The following is a 22,084-nucleotide window of genomic DNA, read 5'->3' on the forward strand; positions in this document are numbered from 1 at the left end:
AATTGAAGCTGAACTGGGTTCTTCTACTTGTCTGTATTTTAATATTTTATTCAGAATTGCTCAGAAGAGAGGATTTAGCTAGCTTCCTTTGCCTTTTAGCTTATTATTGATGGTACTTTTTCATTCTTCTTTGTTATCCGAACCATTATTCAAAAGATATGCAAGAAGATCTCACAGCTGGAAACACAGATAGTCTCTCACTTACAAGCTACTAACTTCGCTAATGTGCCCTTTATCATGAATAATATCAAATTCTCACTAAAAATCAATAATGATTGCAACAAAAATAAACCACAGAATCCAGAAAATAGTTATCTTGAGGCACATTGAAGGTCTCCACATGAGTTATTTTTTATTCACATATATTTATAAATATATGAAAATGAAAAAATGAAAACCTTAGCAAAAACTGAGAATTTAGTATATACTGGCCAAATATCTTGGCAGTATAACTTTTTTTTTTTTTTTTTTGCAATGTTTGGTCTGTTTACTTTTAATAATGCAAAAGTGACATTTAAAATAAATTTTTAAGATGGAGTGGTATTTTGTACTAAAAAAATCCTCAATAATCTCACTACCTATGCAAAATCAACAACATTTGTAAAGGTTAAACAGATTTCTTTGGTAAATGTTAAATTACATTGATTTCATTTCAATTTATTTAATGCAATTCACTGAGTAAGTATAATTAAGCATTATTTATTTCACTGAAATGGATAATGGAGAGTCTCTATAATGGAGATCCTCTATCATAAAGGAGATTATTATCTTTTGAGAAAATAACATACAAATCAAAAATAAAATAAAAAATTGAACAATATTTTACAGACTTGAAAAGTATATATTTTTAATCATGTGCTACACAATGTTTTAGAGGACTTCAAATGCCAATAAGAAGGATAATTCAAAGAAACTGATGTAACAAAATTTTGGAATATCTGTGCTAAAACACGAAAGTTATATCTGGTATGAAAACAGATTTTTGGATTCATGTACACACATAGCATACCAATTCTACTTTAATTGAGATATAACTGACATATACCACTGTGTGACTTTAAGGTATATGATCATTTGCTACATTTATACTTTGCAATACAAATTCCACTGTAGCATTAATTAACGTCTCCATCAGGTCACATGATAATTGATTTTTGTGGTGAGAATATTGAAGATATTCTATCAGCAATTTAAGATATATAATAGAGTATTATTAACTATAATCACAGTACCATACGTTAGATATCCAGAACTAATCAATAAACTTACCTTCTAAGAATTTCTTCTTCAGTGTCATAGGTTTGGGCTTGCTGTTTTTTTCATTTACATGTGTTTTTTGAGTTTTTTTTTTTGTTTTTTTTTTTTAGTTTTTGCCTTTCTTTTTTTTTTTAGGTTTTATTTATTTATTTTATTTTATTTTATTTTTTAACTTTACAATATTGTATTGGTTTTGCCATATATCAACATGAATCTGCTACAGGTATACACGTGTTCCCTTGGATGGGAGAAATTTTTAAATTTACCTTTTATTTTCTTACTTAATTCACTGGTTGTTTAAAAGTGTATTGTTAAGTTTTCATGTTTGTAAATTTTACAGTTTTTCTCTTAATGTTGATTACTAGTTTTATACCATTGTTTGAAAAAGATTTCAACCTTCTTAAATTAAGACTTTTTAAGACCTATCATCCGATTAATACTTGTGAATATTCTGTGTGCATGTGAAAAGAATGTGTATTCTGATCCTGTTGAATGGGATGTTATCTGTATATCTAATAGGCTCATTTATTGAAGGCAAAATGGGAAGAGGGCAGCAGAAGATAAGGTGATTAGATAGCATCATGGACTCAATGGATATGAATATGAGCAAACTCCAGGAGACAGAGAAAGACAGGGAAGCCTGGTGTGGTGCAGTCCATGTGGTTGCAAAGAGTCAGACACGAATTAGAGATTGAACAACAATGATTCAAGTATATCTTTTCTTTGTATTTATGTCAGGGTTTCCCAGGTGGCTCTAGTGGTAAAGAACTCGCCTGCCAATAGAGGAGACACAGGTTTGATCTCTGGGTCTGGAAGATCCACTGGAGGAGTACATGGCAACCCACTCCAGTATCCTTGACTGGAGAATATCATGGGCAGAGGAAGCTGGTGGGCTACAGTACTTTGGGTCGCAAGGAGTAGGACACGACTGAACCGACTTAGCATGCATGCATGCAGGATGATCTAGCTATTGCTGAAAGTGGGGTACTAAAGTTCTTTACTGTTTTTGTCCTGTTGCCTGTTTCTCCCATCAGATCTGTTTATATTTGCTTAGTATATTTAGGTACTCTGATGTTGGATGCATATATTTAAACATTTTATATCATCTTGAGTTTGTTCCTTTTATCATTACATAAGGTATTTGTTTCTTGTTACCGTTTTTAGCTTAAGGTCTAAATTTTTTTTTTTCTGATATAAGTGAAAGTAACTCACTCTCTTTGGTTTCGACTTGCATGAACAGCCTTTCCATCTCTTCACTTTGACCATATCAGATCAGAAAGATCAGATCAGTCGCTCAGTCGTGTCCGATTCTTTGTGATCCCATGAATCGCAGCACAGCAGGCCTCCCTGTCCATCACCAACTCCCGGAGTTCACTCAGACTCACGTCCATCGAGTCGGTGATGCCATCCAGCCATCTCATCCTCTGTCGTCCCCTTCTCCTTCTGCCCCCAATCCCTCCCAGCATCAGAGTCTTTTCCAATGAGTCAACTCTTCGCATGAGGTGGCCAAAGTACTGGAGTTTCAGCTTTAGCATCATTCCTTCCAAAGAAATCACAGAGCTGATCTCCTTCAGAATGGACTGGTTGGATCTCTTTGCAGTCCAAGGGACTCTCAAGAGTCTTCTCCAACACCACAGTTCAAAAGCATCAATTCTTCGGTGCTCAGCCTTCTTCACAGTCCAACTCTCACATCCATACATGACCACTGGAAAAACCATAGCCTTGACTAGACAGACCTTTGTTGGCAAAGTAATGTCTCTGCTTTTGAATATGCTATCTAGGTTAGTCATAACTTTCCTTCCAAGGAATAAGCGTCTATTAATTTCATGGCTGCAATCATCATCTGCAGTGATTTTGGAGCCCCCCAAAATAAAGTCTGACACTGTTTCCCCATCTATTTCCCATGAAGTGATGGGACCAGAAGCCATGATCTTCGTTTTCTGAATGTTGAGCTTTAAGCCAACTTTTTCACTCTCCTCTTTCACTTTCATCAAGAGGCTTTTGAGTTCCTCTTCACTTTCTGCCATAAGGGTGGTGTCATCTGCATATCTGAGGTTATTGATATTTCTCCCGGCAATCTTGATTCCAGCTTGTGTTTCTTCCAGTCCAGCGTTTCTCATGATGTACTCTGCATAGAAGTTAAATAAACAGGGTGACAATATACAGCCTTGACAAACTCCTTTTCCTATTTGGAACCAGTCTGTTGTTCCATGTCCAGTTCTAACTGTTGCTTCCTGACCTGCATACAAATTTCTCAAGAGGCAGGTCAGGTGGTCTGGTATTCCCATCTCTTTCAGAATTTTCCACAGTTTATTGTGATCCACACAGTCAAAGGCTTTGGCATAGTCAATAAAGCAGAAATAGATGTTTTTCTGGAACTCTCTTGCTTTTTCCATGATCCAGCAGATGTTGGCAATTTGATCTCTGGTTCTTCTGCCTTTTCTAAAACCAGCTTGAACATCAGAAAGTTCACGGTTCACATATTGCTGAAGCCTGGCTTGGAGAATTTTGAGCATTACTTTACTAGCATATGAGATAAGTGCAATTGTGTGGTAGTTTGAGCATTCTTTGGCATTGAGCTTATGGGTGCCCTTAAATATTAAATGACTCTCATGCAGGCAACACATAGCTGAGTCTTCTCTGTTTAATGTACCCACCCAGATGTTTTATGACTTTAGACTGGTGAAATAATGTCATTTATATTTATAGTAATTATCGGTATGTAAGGACTTACTAATGCCATCTCATTAATTGTTTTCTGGCTGTTTTGTAGTTCTAGTATTCCATTTTTCTTCTCTTGCTGCCTAACATTGTGGGTTGGTGGTGTGCTGTGGTTTCTTTCTCTTTCTCTTTTGTGAATGTAATAGAAGTTTTTGCTTTTTCATTACCATGATGTTTATATAAAACACCATGTTGATCTAACAGTCTATTTTATACAGATAGTGACTCAACTTTGGACTCATGCAAAAACTACTCCTTGTTTTTCTACCTTATGTTTTTAATGTCACAATTTATATTGTGCATTATTTAAATTATAGTATATTTTAACTCTTTTTTAACTTTTGCACTATAGTTAAGAGATTAACACCCTTTTATATTGTAGAATAGAGTTTTCTGAATCAGACTATACTTTACTATATATTGTGTGTGCTCAGTCACTCAGTTGTTTTTGACTCTTTGTGACCTCATGGACTGTAGCTTTCGACTTCTTTGTCCATGGGATTTCCCAGGCAAGAGCACTGGAGTGGGTTGCCATTTTCTTCTCCACATTTATTTTTACCAATATGCTTTATTATTTCATATGTTTTCAGGTCACTAATTAGTGTCTTTATTTCAGTGTGAAGAACTCCCTTTAGCATTTCTTCTAAAGCAGGACCAGTAGTGACAAACTCCTTCAGCTTTTGTTCGTCTGGGAAAGATTTTATTTTTTTCTCCTTTCTGAAGCACAACTTTTCCAGATAGAGTATTCTTGGCACCATTTTTTCTTTTTCCCCTCCTTTGAGGACTTTGAACATATTTTTTCACTCTATACTAGCCTCTAAGATTTTTTTACTTTTTTCTGAGCATTCCACTGATAGCTTAATGAGGGTTTCTTTGAAGGTTACAAACTTTTTATCTCTTTCTGCTTTAAGATTTTCTCTTTGTCTTTATTTTTGACAATGTTATTATAATTTGTCTTGGAGAAGACCTTTTTTTTTTAAAATAATGAAATAATCCATTGATTTCATTAATTTTCATGCCAAATCTCTGCCCAGGTTTGGGAAATCCTCAGTCATTTGAGGATACAGCAAGAAGGTTGTTATACATAAACTAGTAATATGGCCATCATAAGAAACCAAACCTTGCCAGATCTATTTCTTGGATTTTCAGCCTCTAGAATTCTGAGAGAAGAAAACATCTGCCAAGTCACTCATTCCATGGCATTCTCTTATGACAGCCTAAATTGACTAACCCAAGAGTTCTGCCTGAGGCCAGGGGCAGCGGCCCAGAAGACCAACCCCACATCCAAAGAGCAGTGGCTATGTGGGCTCAGGAGGGCCTAGAGGAGCTATCCCACATTGAAGGTCAGGAAGGGCGGCAGTGAGGAGATACCCCTCGTCCAAGGTAAGGAGCAGCGGCTGTGCTTTGCTGGAGCAGCTGTGAAGAGATATGCCACCTCCAAGGTAAGAGAAACCCAAGTAAGACGATAGATGTTGCAAGAGGGCATCAGAGGGCAGACACACTGAAACCATACTCACAGGAAACTAGTCAATCTAATCACACTAGGACCACAGCCTTGTCTAACTCAATGAAACTAAGCCATGCCCGTGAGGCAAACCAAGACGGGTGGGTCATGGTGGAGAGATCTAACAGAAAGTGGTCCACTGGAGAAAGGAATGGCAAACCACTTCAGTATTCTTGCCTTGAGAACCCCATGAACAGTATGAAAAGGCAAAATGATAGAACACTGAAAGAGGAACTCCCCAGGTAAGTAGGTGCCCAATATGCTACTGGAGATCAGTGGAGAAATAATTCCAGAAAGAATGAAGATATGGAGACAAAGCAAAAACAATACCCCGCTGTGAATGTGACTGGTGATAGAAGCAAGGTCCGATGCTCTAAGAACAATATTGCATAGGAACCTGGAATGTCAGGTCCATGAATCAAGGTGTATTGGAAGTGGTCAAACAAGAGATGGCAAGAGTGAATGTCAACATTCTAGGAATCAGCAAACTGAAATGGACTGGAATGGGTGAATTTAACTCAGATGACCATTATATCTACTACTGCGGGCAGGAATCCCTCAGAAGAAATGGAGTAGCCATCATGGTCAACAAAAGAGTTCAAAATGCAGTACTTGAATGCAATCTCAAAAATGACAGAATGATCTCTATTCGTTTCCAAGGCAAACCATTCAATATCACAGTAATCCAAATCTATGCCCCAACCAGTAACACTGAAGAAGCTGAAGTTTAATGGTTCTATGAAGACCTACAAGACCTTTTAGAATTAACACCCAAAAAAGATGTCCTTTTCATTATAGGGGACTGGAATGCAAAAGTAGGAAGTCAAGAAACACCTGGGGTAATGGGAAAATTTGGCCTTGGAATACGGAATGAAGCAGGGCAAAGACTAATAGAGTTTTGCCAAGAAAATGCACTGGTCATAGAAAACACCCTCTTCCAACAATTCAAGAGAAGACTCTACACATGGACATCACCAGATGGTCAACACTGAAATCAGATTGATTATATTCTTTGCAGCCAAAGATGGAGAAGCTCTATACAGTCAACAAAAACAAGACCAGGAGCTGACTGTGGCTCAGACCATGAACTCCTTATTGCCAAATTCAGACTTAAGTTGAAGAAAGTAGGGAAAATCACTAGACCATTTAGGTATGACCTAAATCAAATCCCTTATGGTTATACAGTGGGAGTGAGACATAGATTAAGGGACTAGATCTGATAGATAGAGTACCTGGTGAACTATGGACTGAAGTTTGTGACATTGTACAGGAGACAGGGATCAAGATCATCCCCATGGAAAAGAAATGCAAAAAAGCAAAATGGCTGTCTGGGGAGGCCTTACAAACAGCTGTGAAATGAAGAGAAGCAAAAAGCGAAGGAGAAAAGGAAAGATATAAGCATCTGAGTGCAGAGTTCCAAAGAATAGCAAGAAGGTAAGAAAGCCTTCCTCAGAGATCAATGCAAAGAAATAGAGGAAAACAACAGAATGGGAAAGACTAGAGATCTCTTTAAGAAAATTAGAGATACCAAGGGATTATTTCATGCAACGATGAGCTCGATAAAGGACAAAAATGGTATGAACCTAACAGAAGCAGAAGATATTAAGAAGATGTGGCAAGAATACACAGAAGGACTGTACAAAAAAGATCTTCATGACCCAGATGATCAGGATGATGTGATCACTGACCTAGAGCAAGACATCCTGGAATGTGAAGTCAAATGGGCCTTAGAAAGCATCACTATGAACAAAGCTAGTGGAGGTGATGGAATTCCAGTTGAGCTCTTTCAAATCCTGAAAGATGATGCTGTGAAAGTGCTGCACTCAATATGCCAGCAATTTGGAAAACTCAGCAGTGGCCACAGGACTGGAAAAGATCAGTTTTCATTCCAATCCCAAAGAAAGGCAATGCCAAAGAATGCTCAAACTACCACACAATTGCACTCATCTCCCATGCTAGTAAAGTAATACTCAAAATTATCCAAGCCAGGCTTCAGCAATATGTGAACCTTGAACTTCCTGATGTTGAAGCTGGTTTTAGAAAAGGCAGAGGAACCAGAGATCAAATTGCCAACATCTGCTGGATCATGGAAAAAGCAAGAGAGTTCCAGAAAAGCATCTATTTCTGCTTAATTGAATATGCCAAAGCCTTTGACTATGTGGATCACAATAAACAGTGAAAAATTCTTCAAGAGATGGGAATACCAGACCACCTGACCTGCCTCTTGAGAAATCTGTATGCAGGTCAGGAAACAACAGTTAGAATTGGACATGGGAAAACACACTGGTTCCATATAGGAAAAGGAGTTCGTCAAGGCTGTATATTGTCACCCTGTTTATTTAACTTCTATGCAGAGTACATCATGAGAAATGCTGGACTGGAAGAAACACAAGCTGGAATCAAGATTGCCGGGAGAAATATCAATAACCTCAGATATGCAGATGACACCACCCGTATGGCAGAAAGTGAAGAGGGACTCAAAAGCCTCTTGATGAAAGTGAAAGAGGAGAGTGAAAAAGTTGGCTTAAAGCTCAACATTCAGAAAACGAAGATCATGGCTTCTGGTCCCATCACTTCATGGGAAATAGAAGGGGAAACAGTGTCAGACTTTATCTTTTTGGGCTCCAAAATCACTGCAGATGGTGACTGCAGCTATGAAATTAAAAGATGCTTACTCCTTGGAAGGAAAGTTATGACTAACCTAGATAGCATATTCAAAAGCAGAGACATTACTTTGCCAACAAAAGTCTGTCTAGTCAAGGCTATGGTTTTTCCAGTGGTCATGTATGGATGTGAGAGTTGAACTGTGAATGCTGAGCACTGAAAGAATTGATGCTTTTGAACTGTGGTGTTGGAGAAGACTGTTGAGAGTCCCTTGGACTGCAAGGAGATCCAGCCAGTCCATTCTGAAGGAGATCAGCCCTGGGATTTCTTTGGAAGGAATGATGCTAAAGCTGAAACTCCAGTACTTTGGCCACCTCATGCGAAGAGTTGACTCACTGTAAAAGACTCTGATGCTGAGAGAGATTAGGGGCAGGAGGAGAAGGGAATGACAGAGGATGAGATGACTGGATGGCATCACTGTCTCGATGGACGTGAGTCTGAGTGAACTCCAGGAGTTGGTGATGGACAGGGAGGCCTGCTGTGCTGCGATACATGGGTTCACAAAGAGTCAGACATGACTGAGCGACTGAACTGAACTGAACTGAAGAGTACCAAGAAACAGCTTAGCTTCTACATGCATTGCGTTTGAATTGTGAAGAAACCCATATTGGTAACATGTGTAAAACTTATTAACGTGACAGAAAAATCTTACACTGGTAAGATATTCAGTTCAGTTCGGTTCAGTTGCTCAGTCATATCCGACTCTTTGTGTCCCCATGAACTTCAGCACACCAGGCCTCCCTGTTCATCACCAACTCCTGGAGCGTACCCAAACTCATGTCCATTGAGTTGATGATGCCATCTGATCATCTCATCCTCTTTCATCCCCTTCTCCCCCTGCCCCCAATCTTTCCCAGCATCAGGCTCTTTTCAACTGAGTCAGCTCTTTGTACCAGGTTTCCAAAGTATTGAAGTTTCAGCTTCAACGTCAGTCCTTCTAATGAACACCCAGGACTGATCTCCCTTAGGATGGACTGGTTGGAACTCATTGCAGTCCAAGGGACTCTCAAGAGTCTTCTCCATGACCACAGTTCAAAAGCATCAATTCTTTGTTGCTCAGCTTTCTTTATAGTCCAACTCTTGCATCCATATGTGACTACTGGAAATACCATAGCCTTGACTAGACGGACTTTTGTTGGCCAAGTAATGGCTCTGCTTTTGCAAATGCTTTCTAGGTTGGTCATAACTTTCCTTCCAAGCAGTAAGTGTCTTTTAATTTCATGGCTGCAATCATCATCTGCAGTGATTTTGGAGCCCCGAAAAATAAAGTCAGCCACTGTTTCCACTGTTTCCCCATCTATTTGCCATGAAGTGATGGGACCAGATATCATAATCTTAGTTTTTTGAATGTTGAGCCTCAAACCAACTTTTTCACTCTCCTCTTTCACTTTCATCGAGAGGCTCTTTAGTTCCTCTTCACTTTCTGCCATAAGGGTGGTGTCATCTGTATATTTGAGGTAAGATTATCAATGACTTCCAAAAATGGCATCATTATATAAAAATTGTACTTATTATTATATATGATATATTACAGTCTTCCCAGATGGCACTAATGATAAAAAACCTACTCACCAATGCAGGAGATGTAAGGAATGCATGTTCTATTCCTGAGTCAGGAAGATCCCTTGGAGAAGGCAATGACAACCCAATCTGGTAATCTTGCCTGGGGAATCCAAGACAGAGAAGCCTGGTGGGCTACAGTCATAGGGTCCCAAAGAGTTGGATCAAACTGAAGCAACTTAGCATGTGAGCAGGATAAATTATATATTTTATATAAAATAAAATAGATTTGTTCAGACATTTAGATTATTTGAGCTTATTTTTACTGTGATTTTCTATTCTTTTTTTTAATATGGGTGATTTCTCAAAAAATAGAATGTATGGATATTGAAGACAGTGCAAATAGGTCATGTAATTATACAAGATTAAGAGCTAGAAAACAGTCCAACTTAATGTCAGACTACTACAATCTGATTCACTGAAGATATAGAACTGATGATTAATTTTTGTTTGGAAAAAATTAAGACACTTTTATATTTGAGGCTAATTTTATTTGTGATAAAGTTATGATAAATCATCTAGGGGCCAAAATAATTTTAAAAATCTGCTTCAAGAAACAGTAGAAATCCATGCCAAAATCTGCTCAAATCAGAATTATATTCATATGACTTTCAGATGTTCAGAAAATGACAATATTAATTAAAACCATAGTTTTCATGCTTTGGTCTCTAATTTCAACTTAAATTTTATAACATTTTTAGTTTTTAAAAAGCTATCAAGTTCAAGCCTTCATCTTTAAAATAAGCTACTGTATTATTTAGTAGATTTTTTTTGGAGTAAGTTTAGAAATATGAAGATAAAATATTTTTGATCCATTTAAACTATCACTGATTTATTCTTGGCCCCAGTTATATGTATGCAAAGGACAAACAGAAGTCTGGTTAAGGACAGGTATTACCTTTTGCAGTGAGACAGATTCACAAACATCTTACCTGCCTAACCCCCAACTCATGTTTTACTCGTCCAGGGAAGCTGAGTCAATATGAGTCATATCCTATCATCCAGCAAGGTGATTGCAATAAAGCCAGAAGCCTCACCCATGATTAGATAATGTTTTGGGGAAACTTTATTATCCACTGATCCTGCAAAGAATGGCATAGAATGCAGAATAAGAATCCTGGCAGCCTGTGCCATGGCTTCTGAAACAATATGGTAACTCAGGGAAAAATGTATGGTGCTGGGCTGAACTGTGTATGCTTTTTTCCTCTTCTCTCCATATCCACCATTTTAAAAATTTAGGTTAAATTACACTGCAAAGCATATTAAACAAATTTCAAGGAATTTCACTAGTTTGATTTTTAAATTCCAAGACAATGTCAAAGTAGTAATTATATTTTAGTTTGCTTCTTTTCTAAGGAAAACTATATAATTTTCTTTCACCAATATTATACAACCACAGGTAGCTAAATATACAAAGCAAAATATAAAAACTATATTTGTCCCAACAAGGGAATCAGTTTATTAGCTTTCTTTCAGATCACTTTTCCTAGAATCACATATCATCATTATAAATGAGATAAGAACAGGTAAACTATATATATGTTAAGGATGTCTGAGGAGTATAAATAGTGTGAACCTAGACAGCAGCAGTGACAAAATTTCTACTTTCTTCTATGATTGAAGAAGAAATGAATGTTATTAATTGTACTTCCCAAGAAAAAAAGACCAGTTAAACAGAAATTATTACAAAAAACTGATGATCTTCTCAGCAGAGAACAAAATGGCAGAGGAGGAGGCAGATGTGGAGTACATCTCTCCCTACGGATACATCAGGAATACACCTTCAGACATAGAAGTGTAAGCAGAACACCAGCTGAGAGCAGACAGGGGTACTTGACCAGTGGAAAAGATTATATAGAACCAAGCAAAACTTGGTAGGACAAAGGAACTAGGAAGAAAAAACAGGAGTGTTAGTAGGACTAGACCTGCCCCCGGAAGGTGGGGGAACTGAAGCAGGGGTTCGATCCCAATAGCAGGGCAATTGTCTGAGTCAGAGGAGAAACTTTTAAGGCTGAGAATGAAACAGCTGATCTGTGGCAGACTCCTCTAAACAAATAATAAAACAAAAATACAAACTCAGTCATCAGCAGACAGGATTACCACCTCACTCAACCTTGCTCATCAGAGGAAAAACAAAGAAATAAATAAAAACTCAGCACAAATCTTACCCTATATGAAGCTGACACAAACCAAACCACTGGACCAACCTTCAGTTCAGTTCAGTCGCTCAGTCGTGTCCGACTCTTTGCGACCCCATGAATCGCAGCACACCAGGCCTCCCTGTCAATCAGTAACTCCTGGAGTTCACCCAAACTCTTGTCCATTGAGTCCGTGATGCCATCCAGCCATTTCATCCTCTGTCGTCCCCTTTTCCTCCTTCCCCCAATCCCTCCCAGCATCAGAGTCTTTTCCAGTGAGTCAACTCTTTGCATGAGGTGGCCAAAGTACTGGAGTTTCAGCATCAGTCCTTCCAAAGAACACCCAGGACTAATCTCCTTTAGAATGGACTGAGTGGATCTCCTTGCAGTCCACGGGACTCTTAAGAGTCTTCTCCAACACCACAGTTTAAAAGCATCAGTTCTTCAGTGCTCAGCTTTCTTTGTAGTCCAACTCTCTTATTCATATGTGACTACTGGAAAAACTATGGCTTTGACTAGACAGACCTTTCTTGTCAAAGTAATGTCTCTGCTTTTTAATATGCTGTCTAGGTTGGTCATAGATTTTTTTTCATGGGGCAAGTGTCTTTTAATTTTGTGGCTGCAGTCACAATCTGAAGCTATTTTGGAGCACACGAAAAGAAAGTATCTTAGTGTTTCCATTTTTTCCCCATCTGTTTGCCATGAAGTGATGGTACTGGATACCTTGATGTTAGTTTTCTGAAGGTTGAGCCTTAACTTTTTCACTCTCCTTTTTTACTTTCTTTTTTTTTTTTTCCTTTTTCACTTTCATCAAGAGGCTCTTTAGTTCTTTGCTTTCTGCCATAAGGGTGGTGTCATCTGCATATATGAGGTTATTGATATTTCTCCTGGTAAGCTTGACCCCAGCTTGTGGTACATCCATCCTGGTATTTCTTTAGATGTACTCTGCGTAGATGTTAAATAAGCAGGGTTAAAATATACAGCCTTGACATACTCCTTTACCAATTTTTAACCACTATGTTGTTCCATGTCCAGTTCTAATTGTTGCTTCCTGACCTGCATATAGATTTCTCAAGAGGCAGATAAAGTGTTCTGGTATTCCCATCTCTTAAAGAATTTTCCACTGTTTGCTATGATCCACACAAAGTCTTTGGCATAGTCAATAAAGCAGAAATAGATGCTTTTCTGGAACTGTCTTGCTTTTTTAATGATCCAAAGGATGTTGGAAATTTGTATCTCTGGTTTCTCTCCCTTTTCTAAATCCAACTTGAACATCTGGAAGTTCGTGGTTCATCTACCATTGAAGCCTCACTTAGAGAATTTTGAGCATTACTGTTAGCATGTGAGATAAGTGGAATTGTGTGGTAGGTTGAGCATTCTTTGGCATTTCTTTTTCTTTGGGATTGGAATGAAAACTGACCTTTTCCAGTCCTGTGGCCACTGTTGAGTTTTCCAAATTTGCTGGCATATTGAGTGCAGCACTTTCACAGCATCATCTTTTAGGACTTGAAATAGTTCAACTGGAATTTCATCACCTCTACTTAGTTTGTTCATAGTGATGTTTCCTAAAACTCACTAGACTTAACATTCCAGGATGTCTGGCTCTAGGTAACTGATCACACCATCGTGATTATCTGGGTCATGAAGACCTTTTTTTGTACAGTTCTGTGTATTCTTGCCACTTCTTCTTAATATCTTCTGCTTCTCTTAGGTCCCTATCATTTCTGTCTTTATTGTGCCCATCTTTACATGAAATGTTCCCTTGGTATCTCTAATTTTCTTGAAGAGATCTCTAGTTTTTCCCATTATATTGTTTTCCTCTATTTCTTTGCACTGATCACTGAATAAGGCTTTCTTATCTCTCCTTGCTATTCTTTGGAACTCTGCATTCAAATAGGTATATCTTTCCTTTTTCCTTTGCCTTTCATGTCTTTTCTTTTCTTAGACATTTGTAAGGCCTCCTCAGAGAACCATTTTGTCTTTTGCATTTATTTTTCTTGGAGATGGTCTTGATCACTGCCTCCAGTGCAATCTCATAAACCTGTGTCTATAATTCTTAGGCACTCTATCAGATCTAATCCCTTGAATCTATTTGTCATTTCCACTGTATAATTGTAATTAATTTGATGTAGGTCATATCTTAGTGGTCTAGTGGTTTTCCCTATTTTCTTCAATTTAAGTCTGAATTTGGCAATAAGGAGTTCATGATCTGAGCCACAGTCAGCTCCCTGTCTTGTTTTTGCTGACTGTATAGAGCTTCTCCATCCGTGGTTGCAAAGAATGAAATCAATCTGATTTTGGTATTGACCATCTGGTGAAGTCCATATGTAGAGTCTTCTCTTGGTGGAAGAGGGTGTTTTCTATGATTTCTTTCCTTCTACTACTTTTTTTTTGTTGTTGTTCTTTTTCCAGGTTTTGTAGGTTCTGTATTCCATGTTTTACTTTTTTCTTAAGGTAGAATTGTATTGTTATAAACTTCTCTCTTAGAACCGCTTTCACTGATTCCCATAGGTTTTGAGTTGTTGTGTTTTCATTGTCATTTGTTTCTAGAAATATTTTGATTTCCCTTTTAATTTCTTCAGTAACTTTTTGGTTATTTAAAAACGTGTTGTTTAATCTCCACCTGTTTGTGTTTCTTACAGTTTTTTCTTTTTTCTTTTTTTCCTTGTAATTGATATCTAGTCTCATAGTGCTGTGGTCAGAGAAGATGCTTGATATAATTTCAATTTTCTTAAATTTCTTAAATTTATTATTGTGTTACTGTCAATTTCTTTCATTCTTGTTAGTGTTTGTCTTATGTATTGATGTGCTCCTATGTTGGGTAAATAGATATTTACAACTGTTATGTCTTCCTCTTGGATTGATCTCTTGATCATTATGTAGTGTCCTTCCTTATCTCTCATAATCTTCTTTATTTTAAGGTCTACTTTGATATGAGGATTGCTACTCCAGCTTTCTTTTGCTTCCCACTTACATGGAATATATTTTTCCATCCTCTCACTTTCAGTCTATATGTGTCTTAAAGTCTGAAGTGGGTTTCCTGTCACAGCATATATATGTGTCTTGTTTTTTTTTATCCCTTCAGCCAGTCTGTGTCTTTAGTTGGAGCATTTAGTCCATTTACTTTTAAAGTAATTATTGATATATGTGTTCCTATTGCCATTTTCCTAATTGTTTAGGGTTGATTTTGTAGATCTTTTTTCTTCTGTTGTACATCTTGATTATGGAAGCCCTTTTAAATTTTGTTGTACATCTTGTTTGATGGTACTGAATTCTCTTAACTTTTGCTTGTCTGAAAAGGTTTTATTTCTTCTTCAATTTTGAATGTGACCTTTGCCAGGTATTGTAGTCTTGGTTGTGTATTTTTCCCTTTCAATACTTTAAATATATCCTGCCATTCTCTTCTGGCCTACAGAGTTTCTGCTGAAAAATCAGCTGTTAGCTTATGGGGTTTCCCTTTTATGTTACTTTTTGCTTCTCTCTTGCCACTTTTAATATTTTTTCTTTGTGTTTAGTCTTTGTTAGTTTGATTAGTATGTGTCTTGACATGTTTCTCCTTGGGTTTATCCTGTATGGGACTCTTTCTACCGCTTGACCTTAGTTGAGTCTTTCCTTTTCCATATTGGGGAAATTTTCAAATATAATCTCTTCAAAATTTTTCTCATACCCTTTCCTTTCCTCTTCTTCTTTTGGGACCCTTATAATTTGAATGTTGGTGCATTTGATATAGTCCCAGAGGTCTCTGAGGCTATCCTCAGTTCTTTTCATTCTTTTTATTTTATTCTGCTCTTAAGAAGTTATTTCTACCATTTTATCTTCCAGCTCACTGATTTGTTCTTCTGCTTCAGATAGTCTGCCATTGATTCATTCTAGAGTATTTTTAATTTCAGTAATTGTGTTGTTTGTCTATATTTATTCTTTAATTCTTCTTAGTCTTTATTAATTGATTCTTGCATTTTCTCCATTTTGTTGTTGTGATTTTTGATCACCTTTACTATCATTATTCTGAATGCTTTTTCAGGTAGTTTGCTTATTTCCTCTTCATTTATTTGGAATTTATGTGTTCCTAATTTGTTCCTTCATTTGTGTAGTGTTTCTCTGCTTTTTCATTATTATTATTATTTTTTTAACTTAATGTGTTTCAGGTCTCCTTTACCCAGGCTTCAAGGTTGAATTCTTTCTTCCTTTTGGTTTCTGCCCTCCTAAGGTTTGTCCATTGGTTTGTGTCAGCTTCACATAGGGTGAGATTTGTGCTGAGTTTTTGTTTGTTTGTCCTCTAATAGGCAAGGCTGAATGAGGTGGTAATCCTGTCTGCTGATGATTTGCTTTGTATTTTCATTTTTTTTTTGTTGTTTAGATGAGGCCTCCTGCATAGGGCACTATTGGTGGTTGGGTGATTCTGGGTCTTATATTCAGGTGGTTTCCTTTGTGTAACTTCTCACTATTCAAGATTAGTTCTAGAGTTTGTTCTCTGGTTGTCTAGGGTCTTGGAGTCAGTGCTCCCACTCCAAATGCTCAGGGCTTGATCTCTCTCCAAAGACCAGCTTATGTCCAATCTACCAAGAGAAATTTCACCTGAAATGAAAGGACCTTTACTCAAGTTCAAAAAGCAATGCACAAGAACACAATGGAGTAGCAGAAACTTGGTATTGCCTGCCCTGTGGACAGGCCTCCTTGGATTGAAACAGATGGCTACAGGGTCTGTCTTTGGCTGTGGTCAGCAGAACTCTGGTATTTATTAACATTTATTTTTATTTCTATCAGGTACTCAAAACTTACACAATCTCTTCTAACAGAAACAAGACATTTATACAAGTTAGTTTATGGAAATGGACTTGCGCAGAGAGATACAAGTCTTCATAAAAGTGTTTCTATTTTAATATAAAAAAGAAGAGAGTGTTTGACAGAATAACAACAAAAATAATCATGGGATTTCAGAAATTACAAAGGGATAGATGTGGATGACAAATATGCAGGCTCATTTCAAGTCTCCCCTCAGTCTCCTGTGGATATTGCCTCAGCCTAAGAGTATGTCATAACTCAGTGAAAAACGTGGCATAAGTTTTTTGACAGGTTACCAGCAGCACTCCATCCCATTTATTTGGGTCCATGATATAGTCAAAGCTTTGTGATTTTTGATTACTGAGAATAACTTCAACATGGTCATGACCAAGAGGAAATCACTTACGTTGTAATTAATTCTGCTTCAGTACATTCCTTAGGAAATATTGCAACCTGACAGCTGTCCTTCATCCCTAGTTTTCCTGGTCATTATTTACAATGAAGTCAACCAAGCACTGTTGAAACTGAATGTTAGGTACAGGGTGTCCCCTTCCTTTAGCACGAGCTGTTTTATACACAATTGTGAAAATGCTAGATTTGCCTTCAGTGCTTTTCTGCCTTCACAATCATATTTGGTATCTCTCTGTACCCTATACTACCTGTTAGCCACCTTGCTACCTAAAAATAACTGTCAGATAATATAAAATTTAATAAACTAATTCAAGTTCAGGCATCAATGTTTCAAAATGATTAATAATATATAAATATTTTGAATAATGGTTAATATTTTAACCAAAAGAAATACATCTTATATATGTCATTACATTCTTTTTTCTGAAACTATATTTAAGCAATAACAACTTTTTGCACATCACTTACATCAGCATTTTCCAACTCCAGTGTGCATTTGGGTTCTATCACTTAGAAGAACTTATAAAATACTGATCACAGGGCTCCTCTAGAGACTGATTTGGTACACATGAGAGTAAGGGCTTTGGAGTCTGTGTTTACAAAGAACAGCCAGGATTGAAGGCAGCTGATTAAATCACATCTTTGAACAGCAGCAGCTTAGACTGTATGAATTTAAGAGTGGTGTGGGTGATTTGATTCGTTTTCTACAAAGTGATTTGATATGAATTTGCTTTATTGCGTATTTGGGTAAATTCAGGAGATTCTGCATGTTGAATTAATGATAAGTAAGATGAGACGATAGTGGATCATCTCATTTCTATGGTGTTACATGTCTGGTCAATGATTTCACCTTCCATCAATGTCCATAGTTTCTCTGTTGAAATAGTTCATTGTCATTATGCTATTGCAGAAAGGTAGATGCCTCTAAACGGCTTAATATATGTTTTTAAAAAACTTTTTTTAACATCAGAATATCAGATTCTCAGATGTGATTTTAGGGAGAAAACATATTGGTAAAAATGCCTATGTATTAATCCTTTAAACTGTAGTTTTATAGTGTTCATTAGAAATACATTTTCAAATAGTGTTGCATATTTGTGTGCTATCCAATCTCTTTATAGAAGATTCACACAGGTATTCACTAGAGATTAATAGGTAGTTAAATTCTGTCCCACCCTCCACTCTCCACCTTCATTCAAGGTCTTGTGGAAATTGTGGTTCATTAGACCACAGCAAGTTTACATAGATGTGTTTATTCTAATCAATGTGTCTGAGAAAAGTCACACACCAAGAAACAGATGGCATCCTGGATTTTAGGCAACCACAGTAGTTTAGGAAATGCTTTATTTAACTTTTGTTATACCTGCTCCTACAAAATCCAAGCAATTTTTTATTGTTTTGATTCTGCTTCACAGTTGAATATTGTTGTATTATTCTTTAAATGTTCAGTTTGTTCTCACTGCTCATCTGTATCATAATCAACTATTTTCTGTAACTAGAGAAATCTCAAAACAGGTGTTTAAAAATGCTGCTATTTTCCATTTGGCTTCCAAAAGGAGAACAATACAAACAATCATTTCCCTCAGCTTTGGCTCTGCACCAGGGAGAAAGTGCCATAACAGAAGCGATCACTCAGAGAGAAAGTAACATGTATTTTCTCTTTTGGGAAAGCTATGGGGCACTTGAAAGATGACTTGTTTGTGAGACAAGTACTGCAGAAAGGGAATAATCAGAACCCAGCTGTCATTATTATTAGGATAAGGAAAGATCAGGATAAGGAACAGGTGGAAATACATTATGAATTATACATAACATTAAAATACATATGTTTAATGACACCAGTTTTAAGGGGCCATTATATCTTTTCTTTTTTTATATCAGTCTACAGAAGAGGGAAAAACTCAGGTTATCCAGTATCCCTTGCACTCAACTTTTGCATGAATCTTCAAATACCTGTACTCTTTATTTGATCCCTTCCCAGCTCCAGAATTGCTTTCCTTTTGCTTTCTAATATTCATCCTCAAACTATTTCCTGATAGTTACTTACTTACTTACTCTAAAATGTTGCTCTCCCTTGAAGCCACTTATATTCCCAGCAGCTCTCTCAAATTCTGCAGTTTTTATTTTTTATTTCCACAACCACAACACAACTGAGTTTAGAAGTAAGGCAGGGGATATCCTTCACTCCTTTCCATGTTTAATTCTCAGCAGTGTGCTAAAACTGTTCTTGCCAAGTACACGTTTGTCTTGGTTTTTTTTTTTTTTTTTTTGTCTTCGTTTTTAAAAATTCACTATTATTCTTCATGTTTATGATTAGTTTTCATCTTTATTGAATTTAAAAGTGACATTGGATCCAGTAGATGATTCTCTTCTTGGATTTACTTTCTTCACATTGCATTGAGAAAACCACTACCTCTCCCCTGCCCCCGACCCCCGACTACATCACTAGTGAACCCTTATCAGTTTCTCCTGATGATCTCTTCTCTTTGACATTTGTTGACATCCAATGGGAACTTACAATTATTCCTGGAGTAATGCTCAGCTTCTTTCTCAAACCCTACATTAGTTCATCATGAGATCCTCTTAGCTCTACTCTCAAATATCTCCCAATATGGTCTTCAGCGTCACTTCCCTATTCTCAACTTCTCCTACCCAGATCAGTGCAATAGGTATAGCCTAGGAAGTCTAATTATTTTCACTTTAATCTCTTGAATAAGTTATGGACTGATTTAGAGAGAAATATTAAATTCTTTGATTGTAAAACCTGAGAATAATAGATTCTATATGACAGTCTTAATTTTCAACTTTAATATCAAAGAAGGGCATAACTGCTGCTTAGGGTCAGAGACTGGAGAAAACAACAGATATCTTTTAAAAACTTAGCTGCATCTGAGAAGACCATGTATCTGTTCACAATTATCAGCAGAGAAAAAAGAAAAAAATTAGCTCTACTTCTCTTTCCCTTTCTGACCATAAATTTTAAGATCACTAATTACACAGTAAATTTCTAGCTATCAAACCTCATTTTCTGTATTAGCTTGTATTCCATAGTTCCCATATTTAATAGGAGAGACTATTACATTCAAAATACTATAAGTGGCAATGCCTTTAAAATACAGAATTTGGAAACAGTTAGATAATCATAGAACTTGATATTGACTCAATTATAATTCCACCAGAACCATGCTATCAGAAAGGGAGTTATTTTTAAGCTCATAATCTAATCAGTAATGACAGCAGTTTACTATTTTGATGCTATAAAGTAATGTGGATTGCTGTGCTTCACTGTGCTTAGTCATTCAGTCATAAAAGAGTTTTTGCAACCCCATGGACTGTAGCCTGCCAGACCCCTCAATCCAATGGGGATTCTCTAGGCAAGAATACTAGAGTGGGTTGCCATGCACTCCTCCAAGGGATTCTTACCTACCCAGGGATAGAACCCAAGTCTCCCACATTGCAGGCGGATTCTTTACCATCTGAGTCACGAGGGAAGCCCAAGAATATGGGAGTGGGTGGCCTATTCCTTCTTCAGGGGGAATTCCAGACCCAGGAATTGAACCAGGGTCTCCTGAATTACAGGTAGATTCATTACCAGCTGAGCTATCCAGGAAGCCCAATGTGGATTGCTAGCAAAAACAAGATTGGGAGTTGACTGTGGCTCAGATCCTAACTCTTTATTGCAAAATTCAGACTTAAATAGAAGAAAGTAGGGAAAACCACTAGACCATTCAGGTAGGACCTAAATCAAATCTAATAAAATTATACAGTGGAAGTGACAAATAGATTCAAGGGATTAGATCTGATAGATAGAATGTCTGAAGAATTATGGACTAAGGTACCTAACATACCCAGAGACTGTGATCGAAATCATTCTCAAGAAGAATAAATGTAGAAAGACAAATGGGTTGTTTGAGGAGACCTTACAAGTAGCTGAGAAAAGAAAAGAAGCAAAAAAGCAAAGGAGGAAAGGAAAGATACATCCATATGAATCAACAAAAAGTGAAGTTGCTCGTGTCTTACTCTTTGTGACCCCATGGACTGTAGCCCACCAGGCTCCTCCATCCATGGAATTTTTTAGGCAAGAATACTAGAGTGGGTTGCCATTTTCTTCTCCAGGGGATCTTTCTGACCCAAGGATTGAACCTGGGTCTCTCGCACTGTGGGCAGATGCTTTACGCTCTGAGCCACCAGGGAATGCCAACACCAAAGAATAGCAAGGAAAGATAATAAAGCCTTCCTAAGTGATCAATGTAAAGAAATAGAGGAAAACAACAGAATGGGGAAGACTAGAGCTCTCTTCAAGAAAATTAGAGATACCAAGGGAACATCTCATGCAAAGATGGGCACAGTTAAGGACAGAAATGGTATGGGCCTAAAAGAAGCAGAAGATATTAATAAGAGGTGGCAAGAAGACACAGAACTGTACAAAAAAGATCTTCATGACCTAGGTAAACTTGATGGTCTGATCACTCACCTATAACCAGATATCCTGGAGTGCAAATTCAAGTGGGCCTTAGGAAGGATCACTATGAACTAGGTTGGTGGAGGTGATGGAATTCCAGCTGAGCTATTTCAAATCCTAAAAGATGATGCTGTGAAAGTGTTGAGCCCGATATACCAATGAATTTGGAAAATTCAGCAATGGCCACTGGACTGGAAAAGGTCAGTTTTATTTCCAATCCCAAAGAAAGGTGATGCCAAAGAATGCTCAAACTACTGCACAATTGCACTCATCTCACATGCTAGCAAAATAATGCTCAAAATTCTCCAACCGGGGCTTTAACAGTAAATGAACCTTGAACTTTCAGATGTTGAAGCTGGATTTAGAAAAGACAGAGGGATTAGGATCAAATTGCTATGATCCATTGGATCATAGTAAAAGCAAGAGAGTTCCAGAAACTTCTGCTTTATTGACTAGGCCAATGCCTTTGACTCTGTGGATCACAACAAACTGTGGATAATTCTTCAAAAAATGGGAATACCAGACCATCTTACCTGCTTCCTGAAAAACATGTATACAGGTCAAGAAGCCACAGTTAGAACCAGA

Source organism: Bos indicus, chromosome 1 (assembly GCF_029378745.1).
Source record: "Bos indicus isolate NIAB-ARS_2022 breed Sahiwal x Tharparkar chromosome 1, NIAB-ARS_B.indTharparkar_mat_pri_1.0, whole genome shotgun sequence".
NCBI lineage: Eukaryota > Metazoa > Chordata > Mammalia > Artiodactyla > Bovidae > Bos > Bos indicus.